Raw genomic sequence first — 20,401 nt, 5'->3', positions numbered from 1 at the left:
CTCCCAGGGCCAGACTTTGATCTCTTCCAGGGCCGAATTCCAGATGGAGGCCTCACCAGCCGGCTCGGGCAAGACGATTGATGGGGTGTTGATGACGTCAGGGTTTACAGACAAGCTCCGGGCTGGGCTGGGGTGCTGTGGGCTGATTGTCAGCCGTGATGGGAACCAGACACCTCGGCCCCGGGCTCCTGGAGGAGAAGGCGAGGGGCCAGGAGAGGGGCCTGGGGCTTCTCACCCTGGAGCAGCCACAGAATCAAGAGTACTTGTCAGATGACAGCAGGCTTCCTGGTTCCTCGAGGATCTCAGGGTGGCCCTCGAGGTGTCGGGGGTGCCCTGAATCCCCTCCACGTAGAATCTAGCAGGAAGGGCTCTCAACTCAGATTCCCGTCTCAGCCGCTGAAAATGACCTCACTCCGTCTTTCCCTCTCTGGCCCTCAGTCTGTTCATCAACAACAAAAGAAGGTGAGGCTAGATTGGGGGTCAACACACTTTTTCTGTAAAGGGCCAAATACTTCAGCTTTGGGAACCACACAGCCTCTATTGCCACTACCAGACTCCTCCAGTGTAGCCTGAAAGCCACCAGATACAAGATCTAATCAAGTGGGAGAGGCTGTGTTCCAATAAAACTTTATTTACAAAATCAGGTGGTGGGCCAGATTTGGCCCTCCAGCTGTAGTTGGCTCACCCCTGGAGTAGCCAGTCACTAAAGGCCCTTTGAACTCTGAAAATGTGCAAGTCAGAGATTAGGGGGGCTTGTGGGGGCCGGTAGATAATGTGAATGAACCAAGTAAAAGCCAGCAGAGGCATTAGGGAGTGGTGAGGACTGCAGCAAACTACAGAGCTGTGCCTTGACTCAACGGGGATGGGGTGGGCTATTCCTTGCTCTCGCCAATCATGGCCAGGTCGAAACCAGCTTACTCCCAGATATAGACAAATATTCAAAAGAAGCTGGAAATCTGCTTGTTAAAAAAATGTGAGTTACCCGATTCTGAACTGTTACTTATAAACTCAAACTTGTAAAAACCATTGTGTGGCCCAAATCCCATCACACAGGCTCATGGGCCATATTAGGCCCAAGGGCCACCCTTTGCAAACTCTGCTCTTCATTCAGATCTTTCCCCCCAACTGCAGATACCGGCTTAGTGTTTGCAGAAGCACAGAGATGATGTGGGGGCTCACCTCGGTGGGCTGGCTTTTTTCTTCCACGCTTGGACGTCCACAGGGCGATGGGAAACTTACAAACACTGATGAGGGAAGAACCCGGCCTCAGCTCGTGGACCTTCATAGGCTTCGGGGCCCTGGACCAAAGAATCCCCTTGGGAAAGCGGCTTTGCTGCCAGCCTGGAAGGAGTGATCTGCCAGGGTTCCCTGCCTGGGACTGGGGGTAGCACGGGGGCTTCTCGACTTGGGAGGGAAGCAAGCAAGGCTGTCACTCCAGCCACCTGCCCCGATGTCCCCAGATGGCCAACCAGCTCAGGCCCCTGGAGGCTTGTCCCTCTGAGCTGGCTCCCCTGGGAGGCCCACGCTGCTCTTGTCAGTCGCCGTTCTCCTGCTGGCATGGAAGGGGCCCGGGTCTCCAGCCTGTTGGGGTTTCAGTGCCAAGTGTCTCTAAGGCAACATCCAACCAAGATGTGCGAGTCTGGAAATGGCTGTGAGAGGCGGGAGACTGTGGGCGGAGGCGGAGGCGTGGAGCTGGCCCGGGACGGGGATGTTTATTCTTCCTTCGGGGCCTGTGGGCCTGGGAGCCATTAAAAATGCCGATTAATCTTCCTGCTGGTCTCAGAGGGTAAAATTAGAGCCAGAAATGAGTCTGGAGCTACAAGGACATGGGAAGGATACGCAGAAGCTCTGCCCGTGTGAACTGGTGAGGAAAACAAGACGCCTTCCATTGCCACTCCAGAATGATCCAGTGGGTCTGTCTTTTCATCTGCCTTTGAAAATCAGGTTTATTGAGGTATAATTTACCTTCCAAAAAATACACCCATCTTGGTGCAGCTCCTGTGGAAAACAGGAGAAGGGAATTCCCTGGCGGTCCAGTGGTCAGGATGCTGTGCTTCCACTGCGGGGACATGCGCTGGTTCCCTGGTCAGGGGACTGAGATGATTCCGCATGCCACGCTGCGTGGCCGAACAGACAAGCAAAAACACTAAAAAAGAGAATGACTGTATGATCCAGCAATCCCACTGCTGGGGATCGACCCCCAGAGAACTGAAAGCCAGATCCCCAAGAGAGGTCCATACGGCAGCAGAAGCCTTCACAGCAGCCAAAGGCAGAAGCAACCCACACGCCCGTGAATGGACGAACAGAACGCCGTCTATTCTAACAGCGGACTATTATCCAACCTTAAAAAGGGAGGAGATTCTGACACACGCCACGACTTGGACACACCTTGAGGACATGATGCTCAGTGAAGTAAGCCAGTCCCAGAAGACACATGCTGTGTGATTCCACGCATATGAGGTTCCTGGAAGTGTCAGATTCATAGAGACAGAAAGTAGATGGTGGTTACCAGGGGCAGGAGGGGGAGGGAGGGTGGGGAGTTGTTGTTTAACGGGGACAGAGTTTCAGTTTTGCAAGATGGAAAAGTTCTGGAGATCAGTTGTAGCAAACTGTGAATATACTGAACACTGCTTAAAAGTGGTTAAGATGGTAAATTTTATGTTGTATGTTTTTCCCCACAATTAAACATTAAAAAATTTTAAATGCGCCCATTTTACATGTACAATTCCTTGGACTTTGCTAAATAGAACATCACCCCAGTCAAAATAGAAAGCGTTCCGTCACCCGGAGAGTCCTTTGTGCCTCACTGCAGTCTATGCTGGTTTTCAACATCCTGCTGAATTCAAGTTTAATTAAAAGGGAATGATACCCCCGCTGCCCTGGCGTCTGGGTCAAGCCTAAACCGCTGTGACTGCTGGGAGCTGTGGCCCACTCAGGCTCCTTCCTACCTGGGCCTCAAACCTGTCTGTGGGAGGGGACGGCGGGGAGCAAGGGAGACACATTTGCTTTGGCTTCTGAATTTCTAATCAGCTGCCCAGGTGTTGAAAGGAGCAGCATGAAACACTGGCTCGACAGAGGCAGACAGACACACACGTGGACACGGACACACACACATGAACACGGACACACACACATGAACACAGACACACACACATGAACACGAACACACACACTCCCCCTGGCGGCTCCCCAGCCTTTGCTCGCTGCCCGCTGTGCTATAAATTGGCCACGTAGGAACTAGGCTGCTCTTGAAAAGCACCCCTACCCCTGGCCCTGGTGTGCAGCCGGGAGTGTGTCCCCTGGGGCTGTTCACCCAGGCCAGGGCTCCCCTGGGACAGTGAACTCAGACCAGCCTCCTTGAACGCCCCCTCCTCACTGCCCCCCCAGCCTTGACCTCTGGCTTTCAAACTCCCTGACTTCTGCCTGTAAAGATTGGTCAGTGAAGGTCGCCCCCTGGTGGAACATCTGGGACATAACAAAAATTGGTCTCTGCCTTCGTGGTGTTTCGTTGAATTCATTCAATTCCAAATATTTGAGGGGGGAAATAACGACAGTGGAGAAAGCTGGAAGACACCTTAACCAAGTGATCAGGTTCATGTCACCTGGAAGGGGACAGAGGGACATCGTGTACCCCTGACGTGATGCACTGAGAAGGGCACCTCCTTTCTCAGGTATTCTTACCCCCCAAGTCTGTACTACTTTTGCAACTTTTCCGTGAGCCTAAAATTCTTTCAAAGAATTTTCCAAAATTTCAAAATTATTTCAAAATAAAAAGTTAGAGGGGCTTCCCTGGTGGTGCAGTGGTTGAGAATCTGCCTGCCAATGCAGGGGACACGGGTTCGAGCCCTGGCCTGGGAAGATCCCACATGCCATGGAGCAACTGGGCCCGTGAGCCACAATTACTGAGCCTGCGCGTCTGGAGCTTGTGCTCCGCAACAAGAGAGGCCGCGAGAGTGAGAGGTCCGCGCACCGCAATGAAGAGTGGCCCCCGCTTGCCACAACTAGAGAAAGCCCTCGCACAGAAACGAAGACCCAACACAGACAAAAATAAATAAATGAATAAATAAATAAATCAAAATAAATAAATAAAAGGCCACAATAGCTGAAGATATGGGTTCAAGAAGAAGATTAATGTGAAATTAGGTCAGAGAGGTAGGCAGGGACCAGACCGTGTAGTTTTACAAAAAAAAAAAGAGTATTTGTGGGCCTTCTTGTATATGTGGAAGGCACTGATCTTTAAACTGGGGATACATGCCTCCATGGAACTAATGTTCTCATGGGAGAGAAGACACACAAACCAACCCAATGGTTGCATCTGTGTCAAGTAATAAGGGCTGGGAAGCAAAAGAAGGGAGGACAAAGGGTCAGGGGTGAAGGGCCGGGGGCAGCTGGTGGCTGGCAGTCAGGGGCAAGCTCTCTCTGGAGGTGACTAAGTGGCAGGGCCCTGAGTGGCTGAGGGGGGCACACAAACTCATTCATTAATAAGTAACATCGTGTGATGATCGTGCTCAATGCTGTGGGCAGGAAGCAGGGGAGGGGGCTGGCCGCATGGAAAGGGGGTGCGTGTGCTTTTCAGACAGAACATGTGTGTGACACAGGTCTTGCTGGGCGAGTGATGGGCGAGCAGAGGCCAGAGGAGGAGAAGGAGTGAGAATTTCTGGTGGAGGGAACAGGACGTGCAAAGGTCCGGAGGTGGGCTTCTCGCTCACAGCACTGAGCACGATGTGACACACAGTGTTACTTACTGAATTTTTTTCTCTGCCCTCCTGGAAGGTAAGCACTGCGAGGGACACAGAATCTGCTCACTGCTGTGTCCCCAAGTGCCTGGCACATAGCAGGCTCTGCGATAATATCTGTTGGATTAATGAATGAGTTCGTGTGCCCCCCTCAGCCACTCAGGGCCCTGACATTAGTCACCTCCACAGAGAGTTTGCCCCTGACCGCCAGCCACCAGCTGCCCCCGGCCCTTCACCCCTGACCCTTTGTCCTCCCTTCTTTTGCTTCCCAGCCCTTATTACTTGACACAGATGCAACCATTGGGTTGGTTTGTGTGTCTTCTCTCCCATGAGAACATTAGTTCCATGGAGGCATGTATCCCCAGTTTAAAGATCAGTGCCTTCCACATATACAAGAAGGCCCACAAATACTCTTATTTTGAAATAATTTTGAAATTTTGGAAAATTCTTTGAAAGAATTTTAGGCTCACGGAAAAGTTGCAAAAGTAGTACAGACTTGGGGGGTAAGAATACCTGAGAAAGGAGGTGCCCTTCTCAGTGCATCACGTCAGGGGTACACGATGTCCCTCTGTCCCCTTCCAGGTGACATGAACCTGATCACTTGGTTAAGGTGTCTTCCAGCTTTCTCCACTGTCGTTATTTCCCCCCTCAAATATTTGGAATTGAATGAATTCAACGAAACACCACGAAGGCAGAGACCAATTTTTGTTATGTCCCAGATGTTCCACCAGGGGGCGACCTTCACTGACCAATCTTTACAGGCAGAAGTCAGGGAGTTTGAAAGCCAGAGGTCAAGGCTGGGGGGGCAGTGAGGAGGGGGCGTTCAAGGAGGCTGGTCTGAGTTCACTGTCCCAGGGGAGCCCTGGCCTGGGTGAACAGCCCCAGGGGACACACTCCCGGCTGCACACCAGGGCCAGGGGTAGGGGTGCTTTTCAAGAGCAGCCTAGTTCCTACGTGGCCAATTTATAGCACAGTGGGCAGCGAGCAAAGGCTGGGGAGCCGCCAGGGGGAGTGTGTGTGTTCGTGTTCATGTGTGTGTGTCCGTGTCCACGTGTGTGTCTGTCTGCCTCTGTCGAGCCAGTGTTTCATGCTGCTCCTTTCAACACCTGGGCAGCTGATTAGAAATTCAGAAGCCAAGCAAATGTGTCTCCCTTGCTCCCCGCCGTCCCCTCCCACAGACAGGTTTGAGGCCCAGGTAGGAAGGAGCCTGAGTGGGCCACAGCTCCCAGCAGTCACAGCGGTTTAGGCTTGACCCAGACGCCAGGGCAGCGGGGGTATCATTCCCTTTTAATTAAACTTGAATTCAGCAGGATGTTGAAAACCAGCATAGACTGCAGTGAGGCACAAAGGACTCTCCGGGTGACGGAACGCTTTCTATTTTGACTGGGGTGATGTTCTATTTAGCAAAGTCCAAGGAATTGTACATGTAAAATGGGCGCATTTAAAATTTTTTAATGTTTAATTGTGGGGAAAAACATACAACATAAAATTTACCATCTTAACCACTTTTAAGCAGTGTTCAGTATATTCACAGTTTGCTACAACTGATCTCCAGAACTTTTCCATCTTGCAAAACTGTCCCCGTTAAACAACAACTCCCCACCCTCCCTCCCCCTCCTGCCCCTGGTAACCACCATCTACTTTCTGTCTCTATGAATCTGACACTTCCAGGAACCTCATATGCGTGGAATCACACAGCATGTGTCTTCTGGGACTGGCTTACTTCACTGAGCATCATGTCCTCAAGGTGTGTCCAAGTTGTGGTGTGTGTCAGAATCTCCTCCCTTTTTAAGGTTGGATAATAGTCCGCTGTTAGAATAGACGGCGTTCTGTTCGTCCATTCACGGGCGTGTGGGTTGCTTCTGCCTTTGGCTGCTGTGAAGGCTTCTGCTGCCGTATGGACCTCTCTTGGGGATCTGGCTTTCAGTTCTCTGGGGGTCGATCCCCAGCAGTGGGATTGCTGGATCATACAGTCATTCTCTTTTTTAGTGTTTTTGCTTGTCTGTTCGGCCACGCAGCGTGGCATGCGGAATCATCTCAGTCCCCTGACCAGGGAACCAGCGCATGTCCCCGCAGTGGAAGCACAGCATCCTAACCACTGGACCGCCAGGGAATTCCCCTCTCCTGTTTTCCACAGGAGCTGCACCAAGATGGGTGTATTTTTTGGAAGGTAAATTATACCTCAATAAACCTGATTTTCAAAGGCAGATGAAAAGACAGACCCACTGGATCACTCTGGAGTGGCAATGGAAGGCGTCTTGTTTTCCTCACCAGTTCACACGGGCAGAGCTTCTGCATATCCTTCCCATGTCCTTGTAGCTCCAGACTCATTTCTGGCTCTAATTTTACCCTCTGAGACCAGCAGGAAGATTAATCGGCATTTTTAATGGCTCCCAGGCCCACAGGCCCCGAAGGAAGAATAAACATCCCCGTCCCGGGCCAGCCCCACGCCTCCGCCTCCGCCCACAGTCTCCCGCCTCTCACAGCCATTTCCAGACTCGCACATCTTGGTTGGATGTTGCCTTAGAGACACTTGGCACTGAAACCCCAACAGGCTGGAGACCCGGGCCCCTTCCATGCCAGCAGGAGAACGGCGACTGACAAGAACAGCGTGGGCCTCCCAGGGGAGTCAGCTCAGAGGGACAAGCCTCCAGGGGCCTGAGCTGGTTGGCCATCTGGGGACATCGGGGCAGGTGGCTGGAGTGACAGCCTTGCTTGCTTCCCTCCCAAGTCGAGAAGCCCCCGTGCTGCCCCCAGTCCCAGGCAGGGAACCCTGGCAGATCACTCCTTCCAGGCTGGCAGCAAAGCCGCTTTCCCAAGGGGATTCTTTGGTCCAGGGCCCCGAAGCCTATGAAGGTCCACGAGCTGAGGCCGGGTTCTTCCCTCATCAGTGTTTGTAAGTTTCCCATCGCCCTGTGGACATCCAAGGGTGGAAGAAAAAAGCCAGCCCACCGAGGTGAGCCTCCACATCATCTCTGTGCTTCTGCAAACACTAAGCCGGTATCTGCAGTTGGGGGGAGAGATCTGAATGGAGAGCAGAGTTTGCAAACAGTGGCCCTTGGGCCTAATATGGCCCGTGAGCCTGTGTGATGGGATTTGGGCCACACAATGGTTTTTACAAGTTTGAGTTTATAAGTAACAGTTCAGAATCGGGTAACTCACATTTTTTTAACAAGCAGATTTCCAGCTTCTTTTGAATACTTGTCTATATCTGGGAGTAAGCTGGTTTCGACCTGGCCATGATTGGCGAGAGCAAGGAATAGCCCACCCCATCCCCATTGAGTCAAGGCACAGCTCTGTAGTTTGCTGCAGTCCTCACCACTCCCTAATGCCTCTGCTGGCTTTTGCTTGGTTCATTCACATTATCTACCAGCCCCCACAAGCCCCCCTAATCTCTGACTTGCACATTTTCAGAGTTCAAAGGGCCTTTAGTGACTGGCTACTCCAGGGGTGAGCCAACTACAGCTGGAGGGCCAAATCTGGCCCACCACCTGATTTTGTAAATAAAGTTTTATTGGAACACAGCCTCTCCCACTTGATTAGATCTTGTATCTGGTGGCTTTCAGGCTACACTGGAAGAGTCTGGTAGTGGCAATAGAGGCTGTGTGGTTCCCAAAGCTGAAGTATTTGGCCCTTTACAGAAAAAGTGTGTTGACCCCCAATCTAGCCTCACCTTCTTTTGTTGTTGATGAACAGACTGAGGGCCAGAGAGGGAAAGACGGAGTGAGGTCATTTTCAGCGGCCGAGACTGGACTCTGAGTTGAGAGCCCTTCCTGCTAGATCCTACGTGGAGGGGATTCAGGGCACCCCCGACACCTCGAGGGCCACCCTGAGATCCTCGAGGAACCAGGAAGCCTGCTGTCACCTGACAGGTACTCCTGATTCTGTGGCTGCTCCAGGGTGAGAAGCCCCAGGCCCCTCTCCTGACCCCTCGCCTTCTCCTCCGGGAGCCCAGGGGCCGAGGTGTCTGGTTCCCATCACGGCTGACAATCAGCCCACAGCACCCCAGCCCAGCCCGGAGCTTGTCTGTAAACCCTGACGTCATCAACACCCCATCAATCGTCTTGCCCGAGCCGGCTGGTGAGGCCTGCATCTGGAATTCGGCCCTGGAAGAGATCAAAGTCTGGCCCTGGGAGCCCTGCCCCGGGGAAGAGGAGGAGGGCTGGCCAAGGGCCTCGTGGAGGGAGGGGCGTTTGAGGACCGGGGGTCCAGACAGCTTGGTGCCAGCCCCACCACCGTTCACCTCTGTCACTTTGGACGAGAACTTCAGCTCTCTGGGCCTCAGTTTCCACATGTGTAAAATGGGATTACAGCACCCACCTCTCAGAGAGAACCCGGTGGGTGTGTAAACCCCTTAGAATTGTAAAGTTGGATAAAATGATACAACGTCTGAGATTTGCTTTAAAAATACTCATGGGGGAAATAAGTGCGTACTTGTGGGTGGGGGGGAGGGCATAAATACAATAAGGTTGGCAAAACTTTGATAATTGCCGAATCCGGGTGAAGGAATACCTTCCAGATACCTGGCACCTGCTGGAGACTCAGATGACTGGTTTCGTTCCTGCCCGTGAGAACCTTCCCCGGCTCTACAGGGGATCAGTAACTGCCAATGGGTGTAACAAATAGAGGTCCAAGGAGAGAGTATTATGAGCACAAAATAAATGTAGCCCAGGGATGAGGGTGCCCTTGGAGGAGGCGGGGCTGGATGGGGTGACATTGACTCTAAGCGTGGCTGTGCCTGACCGGGAATGTGCATTTCAGAGGCTATTTTCTATGGTTCAGAGTGAGTGGTTGGCCCGTGGATCAAGGTCAATTGGGATTCCTTGAAATGTAGCCTCCATCAGTTGCTTAGTTACTCTCAGACTCAGAGACATCTATGGAGTGCCACCTGGTCAGGGACACTCAGTGAATAAACAGGTGAGGTCCTGCCCTCATGGCACATGTGATGCGTGTGGGAGACGCAGTAAACGGGCGCATAGGTAAATGAACGTGTGATTTCACACAGGGGCAAGTGCTACAAAGAAAACCATGATGGGGCACTGCGGTCGAGGGGGTGAGGGGCAGTGGGGAGGGGTGGATTCTGGGCTGACGTGGGTAATATCCATCACTAACACTTGTGTGGTGCCTTCCTTTACTATTAACTCCTGCTCTACTGAAAGTGCTTCATAGATATCAACTCACTGCATTCTCATACCAGCCGGAAGAGATTGGTACCAGTGTTATCCCATCTGACAGATGAGGAAGCTGAGGCACAGAGAAGTTAGACTATTTGCCCTCTAAGCCTCAGCTTCCCCGTCCTTAAGTGGAGGGGCTCAACAGACGGCTGTGAGGATGAAAGCAGCTTGCAAGCTGTGAAGAATGTCGCACGGGTGCATCATTGCTGCCGAGAGGCAGTCTCTGCAGCAGGCCCCTGCCACGTGGGTACATGTTTGCTAACAACTGGGGGAGCAATGGGGGGTCTCAGCTTCCCCCGACCCCGATGTTACATTAGAGCAGCCCTGGCCTTGTTGCACTGTGAGCTCCACAAAGGGGGTTCTCCCCTCATCTGTCCCTGTTCTCTCAGCGCCTGGACCAGCCCTGGCACGTGGCAGGAGTTCATCCTTCTCTCTGCTCTCAGTCATGGAGATCCCCTTCCAAAGGAACGTTGCTGAGTATCTAGCAAGTTATCTTACTTACTTGTGCCAATTATTCCCACCCTGATATCCTGCACCCAGAGCGCTAAGTGAAGGCCAGGCTCATTTGAGAGCTGAGGCCTGGAATTTTCTGACTCCATCCCTCTCCTGCCAGACCTGCCCATGGCCAGTGGCCAGGCAGTGCTGGGGACACACTTGCACCTCTGAGAGTGATTTTGGCTTTCCCCGCCCCCCCTGCTATACTGTGAACTACCAAACCAAAAACCCCGGCATTTACAAAATACCTAAAAATTTTGGATCATATATAAAAACCAAGCAGGATAAGTAAAAGTAAATCTATGACATAATATGACTGCAGAACACAGAGCCAAAAAAAATATCACAATCAATTGAAAGGAAATATTGCCAAGGAAGGCCTGACATCACATATTTCAACGGCAACAACAGAAGATAAAAGTCACCGTCCTCAAAGTGCCAAGAACACAGTAACTGCCAACCTGGAATTCTATACCCAGTGAAACTATCAGTCAACAATGAGAGCTGAAGTAGACAGTTTCAACTAGACAAAAGAACAGCTTTGGGACTTCCCTGATGGTTCGATGGCTAAGACACCACACTCCCAATGCAAGGGGCCTGGGTTCGATCCCTCGTCACAGAACTAGATCCCACGTGCTGCAACAAAAAAGATCCCACATGTTGCAATGAAGATCGAAGATCCCGTCTTGCAATTAAGACCCGGCACAGCCAAATAAATATTAAAAAAAAAAGAGCTTTAATCATTACCTGCCATGCTGAAATAACGGCTGAGACACATGCTTTAGGAAGAAGGAAACCAAATGCAGGAGGAAGCATGGACCACGGGAAGAAGTGGTGAAGGGAAATTGGTAAATATGTGGGTAAAACAAAATGCACAATTTATAGAAAACAACAATAACAATGAGTGTTTTTGAGGTTATAAAACCATGTGGAAATAAAGCCTCTCACAGGATAATCTGAATAAAAGTGATCTAAGTCCTTGTATTGCTGGAGAGGAAGGTATAGATATTGATTAACTCAATTACCCACAATTAGCTTGAAGCCAAGGGGAAAAATTTAAATGTCATTGTCAACATTAAAATAATAGGGCCAGGATGTACAGCTTCCAACATGAAAAATAAAAGGGGAAATAGAGAAAACTCAGTCAGTCCAGCAGAAGGCCGAAAAGAGAAAAAAAGAAATGCATAGAAAAAGCATGAAAAATAGTGCAAAAAGAAGATGGTAGATCTAGATTCAAATATATCAGCAATCACAGTAATTCTAAGTATATCAGTAATAGCCAGAAGAAGCCATGTCATGTTGGATTAACAACAGAAATAAAAATAATAATCAGCAGTACACTGTCTGTAAAAGATGCAGCTAAAACTATAAGGGCACAGAAAGACTACAAGTGCAAAGATAAAATACTCAGAGCAAGCATGTAAGACTGTATTAACATCTGACCAAAAAGACTTTATGGCAAAGAGCACTGTGAGAAAGGAAGAGGCTTACAATACAATGTCCAACGACTTAATTCACTGGAAGCTATAATAATTTCAAACTTGGGTGCACTTATCATATCCCCAATTCACAATGACAGCGGAAGATTTTCACAGGCCCCTCTCAGCAGTTGACAGCTGTGTAACAAGGAGGTGAGAACGCAGGAGATTGGAACCACACAATTAACGGCCCAGCTCTAATGGACATGCCTAGAACGGCACAGTTAGAGACCCACGTTCTCGGCCAGCACACGGACGTTTGCGACGATGAGTGACGGGAGTCTCCTCCCCAGTAGGGCAGGAGGTGGAAGGGGGCTGCAAGGGACCAGGTTTCAGGAGGGGTGGGTGGGGCCTGGGCAGACAGGGAGAAGGAAGCTGGATTGTTAATTCTGCCTCTGGGGGCTTCAAGGCAGGGAGACTCTTCCTGGCATGGGATTACTTACAGGGTGGACATGGGAGCTTTGCGGGGTGGAAGGAGGACTTTGCGGGGAGCCTGCACGTATTTTCCTTCGGGAGCCTTTTCCTTGAGGTCAGGATGGTTTTTGCTGGAGGGAACCAGGAGGAGGTCCTCCCAGAAGACATGGTGCGGGGAAGCTCTTCCTGGCCTCAGACCCGCAGTTGACGCCGGCGGGCTTCCTCCTGGGCCCCGCCTGCCTCGGGCTCTGGCCGCCCCCGCAGCTGCCTTCCTCTCCACTTTCCTCCCCTCACAGAGGCAGATCCCCCTGCCTCTCACCCAGGGCGCGGCCAGGCGCCATCCTGAGCTGCCCACGGAGGTTGTGGGCTGGCCCCTTGCGGTCATCCTGCCTGAGCTCTCAGGACTGAGGCTCGCCTAGCTCTGACCCCCTCTGTTCCTGCAGGCCCCACTCTCGTCAGCCACATGTTCTTCAGCCTTTCCTGAGCGCCTACTGTGTGCCAGGCCCTGGGCTGTGTGCCAGGGTCCCTGCCCGCTTGAAGCTCCCAGGCAAGTGGGAGTCAGGATGGGGCTGTAGGAAACAGAAGAAAAACCATCCTGCTGTAATTCATCCGTCATGTCCTGCCAGCCTACTTGTGTGCCAAATGCTGTTCATCTTACTATTCATCTCTGCATCTCTTAGCCCTACTATGTGCCAACTCTTGGGCTAGATGCTGCCATGCAAAAAACTGCTTAGAAAAGCAAGGTTTTAAGCCAGATTTCGGTGGATTCATTCATTCACACATTCATTAATTCAGCAGTTGGGTCCTGTGTGCTCTTTTGGGCCAGGGGCCGTTCTAGGAGTTTGTGGGGAGCACACAGTTTAGGTAGATCTTAGAAGCATTGTCACCTTCCACAAATATCACTGACACATATTATGCGGAATGCACTTCACATACATTCTCACTGACTCTTTGCTACGTTGTATGGTACCTAAGAAGCCAGGCCCAGGAGCCTGACCTCTTGAGTTCAAATCCCAGCTCTGCCATTTATTTGCTGGGTGAGCTTGGCTAATTCACTCAACCTCTCTGTGCTTCAGTTCCTCCATCTATAAAATGGGGATAATAATAGTCCCTCCCTCATTACCTTGTTATAAAGATTGATTTAGTTAATATGTAGAAAGTGCTTAGAATGGTACCTGGCACAGAGAAACTGTTTCTACAAATCTTTGTTACATAGATAAAACTACGTGAGGAAGAGAAGGTCATCCCCATTTTAAAGATGAGAAAACTGAGACCTGGAGAGGGGACTCGACCGGCCTTAAGTCTGTTTGTGTATTTCATATATTCATTTTCCAGATTGGAAATATCTCAGTTCTATTACAAAATGCTCGTATGCACATTGTAGTCAAATATCACCAGAGCCTAGGTTGAAAGTGATGGTGTCTGCTCCTCAACACCTTCGTCCTTGAGATTATGATTTTTAACGAGGTGGGGCTTAACCCTTCCAGATTTAATAGAAAATGTCATGTTTACATATACTTTTACAGACCGTTTCTGTTTCCTCACCAATGCATCACAGACACGCTTCCATGCTAATACACAGATCTAGGCCTTTCTTTAAATGGCTGCCTTGCAGTCCAACGTGTGGGTCTCCTGTAAACCACCCAACAGCCCCTGGTTGATGGACAGGTATAGCGTATCCTGCAATCTGTTATCAAGAGCCACCTAATAACATATAACTCACGTTATCACGTAACATACAATGTGCGCGTTTCTCTACGTCCATACATACAACTGGCCAGTAGGGGGCACACTGACTGTCCCGCACTCTGCCAATTTCCTCACTCCCACAGGGGCGGGGTGGGGGGGAACAATGAACTCTGGTTTCAGAAGGAAGTTTCCAGCCCCTCCGTGCCTTGGGGCGTCTTCGTGTGTCTCAGTTTTTCCTTAGACTCTTCTGTGTACATTTTTCAATCCAGTCACTGAAGGAGTTTTGGAGAGGGAGGTGGCAGGAAGTGCCTGAAGGGAGGTCAGTGCTATATGGGCCTCGGGGCTAGGGGGGGTGACCATGAGGGCCCTTGGTGGCTGCCTGGTGCCCTCTGCCCACCCCTTCCCAGTGTGACATCACAGGGAAAGAAGGGAGCCCTCTGCCCACCCCTTCCCAGTGTGACATCGCAGGGAAAGAAGGGAGCCCTCTGCCAGGCACTAAGGGATTTGATGCAACCTTCATCTCAAGTGCAGGAAAATTAGATTGTTTATTTTTCAAAGGTGGTGGGAGGACGGTGAGAAGGCAAGAAGAGGAGGAGGGAGAACAGGGGCACAGAGAGGAAAGGACGGAAATGGGGGGCATGGGAGGAGGGGCAGAAAGGTAGAAGAGGGGGTGTGGAGGGAGGACAGTCCTGAGATGACTTCCAGGTGGCCCCCCTCCTTGAAGGCACTTTGTATTTGCCTTAAGTTGTTAGTGAGAAGTAAGTAAGAAGTACAGAGAGATCTAAAGAATCCAGAAAGAGCAGCTGTAAGGACTAGCTCCTCCCCCTGGGGCCTAGGCAGAGCACCCAAGAGACCCTCACACCCTGGACCCCAACAGGGCTGAGATCCAGACTTTGTTGGGAGGGCATGGCCCTGGTTCAGCAGATGGCAGAGAAGCGCTGTGGCGCCATGCTGGAGGAACTCACTGGACACCTGCCCCTCCCAGGGTGCCAGGGAAAGCTGGCACTGGCAGGGGTCTCACTGGAGGCACTCTGTTACAAAACTGCCCTGTGGGGTGGGACAGGGGTCAGGGGAAGCCTCTGGATGCTGCTGACTGCCATGCACTGCAGCAGCCGGCCACTGGGGGCGTGCTGGAGAAGCCTGGTGAGCAACCCATCACTGCTAGGAAGAGCCCTTTCCTCCTGCAGTGTCTCTCCAGCGCCCTCTCCTGGCAACACTTAACATCGTGCCACGTGGGAAAGGGAAAATGCTTAAGAGGCCCAGATTCCTCTCCACAGAGCAGGCAACAATGGGTGAATTTGGAACTAGAGGCAATCAATTGAAAATAGCACAGTCTCCTCCTTCCACGACTCAGCTTCCATATGTACCTGCTACACACATTGTAATTTTATACACAGCAAACAACTTTATGTTCCTATCTGACAAGATACAGCCATGCTTCCTCCAAATAAATTCTCACTCTTTTCCCCAAAATGAGGGGATGCACAGTTTCAAGGGTCACTGAATGTATAACTGATTTGTATATACATCACTCCTGAAATTCAGTCACAGCACCACTGAATATTCTAGTCCCTACAGGCTAAATCATAAACTAAACGTCCGACAATCGTGTATAAAGTAATGATGGGAAGAAAAGAGGATGGTTAGCACATAAAAACAAATACATCCCTAAAACACAGCAATAGAAGATATGCCAAGTCATTACATCCTCGTTTCTGTAATCCTGGCTGTGAGGCCCTCATAGATACGTACAAATTCCTCCTTCCACCCCCTCGTTCTGTATTCTCCCCACTCTCAGCCAGAATGCCAGCTGGTGCGGATATTTTACCTGGTGGTGTGACCCAAGCCTTCATCTCTGAGGGGTCTGAGTCCTCAACCATCCTGACATTATTGGCTGCTGTGGTTTTCCATCCACCTTTACTATCTGGCTTGGAAGTGCCGGGGCACCCAGAGACCCCCCAGGCTCCAGACAGCATCCTCCTGACCCGCACTGAGTCAAAGCAACTCAGCTTCCACTTGGTAATAGGGATCAACCACTCCGGCCAGTAAGTTAACTCCTTCTAATTTCCCCTGCTGGTTCAGTGGCATAACGAGCACACAGTATCCAGTGGGTGGTCTCCTTCTTGTGCAGCTGTTGTTGCATTGGTGTCTCCACCAGATCACGGGCCCAGGTTGCAGGCAACTTGTGATGCAGCCTGGACTTTCTGCAGAGCTTCCCCCCGTTCTGGTTCCCACTCGAAGCTGACAGCCTTCTGGGTGACTGTGTAGATGGGTAAGGAGCTCACTCACACATGTTCTCTGTTGCCTCCAGAATCTAGAGGGCACGCCAAGCGTGGCATCTGGCTTTGGGTTGCAGGTGGCAGGAGGTGCAGTAACTTGTCTTTCACCCTGGGGGAGAGATCTCCACCTACTCCAGCCCACTGTGTCCCAGACCCTTCACTGAGGACGGGGCCCTGAGTGCTTGGGGCGTTTCTCTTCTCTCTCTTGTTTGCATGTGTTTTGAAAACCTCCGAAGACCTTGCTACTTCCTGCTCAGCAGATCCAATCAGCATGATGTTCTCAAGGTAGTGAACCAGGGAAATGGAGGTCTCTGTGGGCTATATTAGGGCAGAGAACAGGAGAATTGGGGCAAGGCTGTGCAGGTTTACTGCTGGGCCTGCCCAAATTAAACAGAGCGGGGGAACACATTTTGAGAAGTGCTAGTGCAGGAACCATCTGGAGAATTTGAGGGTCTCAGGTGCTGGGCCTGTGTTCTCCCTCTATATCAGCAGCTGGTTTGAGCTAAACCATTTCACTGTGAGCCCCAGCTTTCTCATCTATAAGATGAAGAATTTTATCGGTCAATGAGCAAATCAAAGAGGAAATTTAAAAATACCTTGATATAAATGACAAAACACTACTATACAAAGTCTATGGGATGGAGGAAGAGCAGTCCTTAGAGAACATTCATAGCAATTCAGGCCTTCCTCAAAAAACAAGAAAAATCTCAAAGAGTCTAAACTACCACTTAAAAGAATTGGAAAAAGAACAAACGAAATCTAATGTCAGCAGAAGGAAGGAAATAATAAAGATTAGAGGGGAAATAAATATTAAAAAAATAATAGTAAAAAAAAAAGATAAAACAAAGAGCTGGTTCTTTGAAAGGGTAGACAAAATTGACAACCCCTGGCCAGGCTCACCATGAGGAAAAGACAGAGGACTCAAAGAAACAAAATACGAAATGAAAGAGGAGAAATAATAACTGATACTTCAGGAAAAAAACCCGTAAGAATACTGTGAACAATTATATGCCAACAAACTGGACAACGTAGAAAAATTAGACACGTTTTTAGAAACCAAAACTGAATCATGAAGAAATAGTTTGAACAGACCAATTACTAGAAGTGAAATAGAATCTGTAAAAAACAAAAGAAAACAAAAAACTCCCTGCAAACAAAAGTTCAGGACCAGATGGCTTTACTGGCGAATTCTACCAAACATACAAAGAAGAGCTTATACCTATCCTTCTCAAACTCTTCCAAAAGATTGAAGAGGAGGGAACACTCCCAAAGTCATTCTATGAAGGCACCACCACCCTGATTCCAAAACCAGATAATGACGCTACCAAAATAGAAAATTACAGGTCAATAACTTTGATGAATACAGATGCAATAATTTTCAACAAAATATTAGCGAACCGGATCCAACAACACATAAAAAAGATCATATACCACAATCAAGTTGGATTCATTTTAGGGTCACAACGATGGTTCAACACACGTCACATCAACAAAAGAAATTAAAAAACCACATGATCATCTCAATAGGTGCAGAAAAAGCATTTGATAAAATTCAACATCCATTCATGATAAAAAAAACTCTTACCAAAAGTGGGTATAGAGGGAACATATCTCAGCATAATAAAAGCTGTTTATGACAAACCCACAGCCAACATAATACTCAGTGGTGAAAAGCCAAAAGCCTTCCTGTTAACATCTGGAACAAGACAAGGATGCCTACTTTCACAACTTCTATTCAACATAGTATTGGACGTCCTAGCCACAGGAATTCGACAACAAGAAGAAATAAAAAGGTATCCAAATTGGAAGGGAAGAGGTAAAATTGTGATTTTATGCAGATGACATGATACCATATATATAGAAAACCCTAAAGACTCCACCCAAAAACTACTAGAACTAATAAATGAAGTCAGCAAGGTAGCAGGATACAAGATTAACCTATAGAAATCTGTTGCATTTCTTTACACTAACAATAAAATATCAGAAAGGGAAAGTTAAAAAAAATCCCCTTTAAAATTGCATAAAAAAACACTTAAGAATAAACCTGACCAAGGAGGTGAAAGACTCATATGCTGAGGAAAAAAGAAAAAGATTGATAAAGGAAACTGAAGATGATTCAAAGAAACGGAAAGATATCTCGTGCTCTTGGATTGGAAGAATATTATTAAAATGGCCATACAACCCAAAGCAATCTATAGACTTAATGTGATCCCTATCAAATTACCCATGACATTTTTCACAGAACTAGAACAAATAATCCTAAAATTTATATGGAAGCATAAAAGACCCAGAATTGCCAAAGCAATCCTCAGGAAAAAGAACAAAGGTGGAGGCATAACCCTCCCAGACTTCAGACAATACTACAAAACGACAGTAATCAAAAACAGTGTGAGATTGGCACAAAAAGAGACATGTGGCTCAATGGAACAGAATAGAGAGCCCAGAAATAAACCCACACACCTATGGCCAATTAACTTTCAACAAAGGGGGCAAGAAATTACAACGGAGAAAAGACAGTCTCTTCAGCAAGTGGTGCTGGGAAAGCTGGACAGTCACATGTAAATCAATGAAGTTAGAACACACCATACACAAAAATAAAACTCAAAATGGCTTAAAGACATAAATATAAGACGTGACACTGTACAACTCCTAGAAGAGAACATAGGCAAAACATTTTCTGACATAAATTGTAACAATGTTTTCTTAGGTCAGTCTCCAAGGCAAAAGAAATAAAAGCAAACCATCAACAAACAAAATCAAAACTAAATGGGACCTAATCAAACCTTTAAGCTTTTGCACAGCAAAGGAAACCATAAACAAAATGAAAAGACAACCTATAGAATGGGAGAAAATATTTGCAAACGATGCAACCAACGAGGGCTTAATTTCCAAAATATACAAAGAGCTTATATATCTCAATAAAAAGCAAACAACCCAATAAAAAAATGGGCAGAAGACCTAAATAGACATTTCTCCAAAGAAGACATACAGATAGACAATAGGCACATGAAAAGATGCTCAACGTCACTAATTAAGAGAAATGCAAATCAAAACTGCAATGAGGTACCGCCTCACACCAGTCAGATAGGCCATCATTAAAAAGTCTACAAATAACAAATGCTGGAGAGGGTGTGGAGAAAAAGGGAACCCTCCTGCACTGTTGGTGGGAATGTAAATTGGTGCATCCACTATGGAAAACAGTACGGAGGTTCCTTAAAAAACTAAATAGAGTTATCATATGATCTTGCAATCCCACACCTGGGCATATATCTGCAGAAAACTCTAATTTGAAAAGATACATGCATCCCAATGTTCATAGCAACACTATTTACAATAGCCAAGATATGAAAGCAACCTAAATGTCCGTCAACAGAGGAATGGATAAAGAAGGTGTGGTATATATACACAATGGAATGCTACTCAGCCATAAAAAAGAATGAAAATGCCATTTGCAGCAACGTGAATGGACCTAGAGTTATCATGGTTAAGTGAAGTCAGAAAGACAAATAGCATATAATATCACTTATATGTGGAATCTAAAATATGACACAAATGAACTTATTTATAATCAAAAACAGACTCAGACATAGAAAACAAATTTATGGTTACTGAAGGGGAAAGGGGATGAGGGAGGGATAAATTAGGAGTTTGGGATTAGCAGATACAAACTATTGTATATGAAACAGATAACAAGGTCCTACTGTATAGCACAGGGAACTAAATTCAATATGCTGTAATAAACCATTGGAAAAGAATATGAAAAGATATATATGTATATGTGCATACATGTATGTCTATATATAACTGAATTACTTTGTTGTACACCAGAAACTAACACAACATTGTAAATCAACTATACTTCAATTAAGAAAAAAAGCAAATACAGATCACTTAAAGGCAAGGAAATTCATACCATGTGTTATCAAAATCAGCATTCTAGGGCTCCCCTGGTGGCCCAGTGGTTAAGAATCAGCCTGCCAATGCAGGGGACAAGTGTTCGATCCCTGGTCCGGGAAGATCCCACATGCCGCGGAGAAACTAAGCCCGTGCACCACAACTACTGAGCCTGTGCTCTAGAGCCCGCTAGCCACAACTACTGAGCCCGCATGCCGCAACTACTGAAGCCCATGCGCCTA

This window comes from Balaenoptera physalus (assembly GCF_965194825.1).
Source record: "Balaenoptera physalus genome assembly, chromosome: 12".
Classification (NCBI taxonomy): Eukaryota; Metazoa; Chordata; class Mammalia; order Artiodactyla; family Balaenopteridae; genus Balaenoptera; species Balaenoptera physalus.
This window is presented reverse-complemented; position numbering follows the sequence as displayed.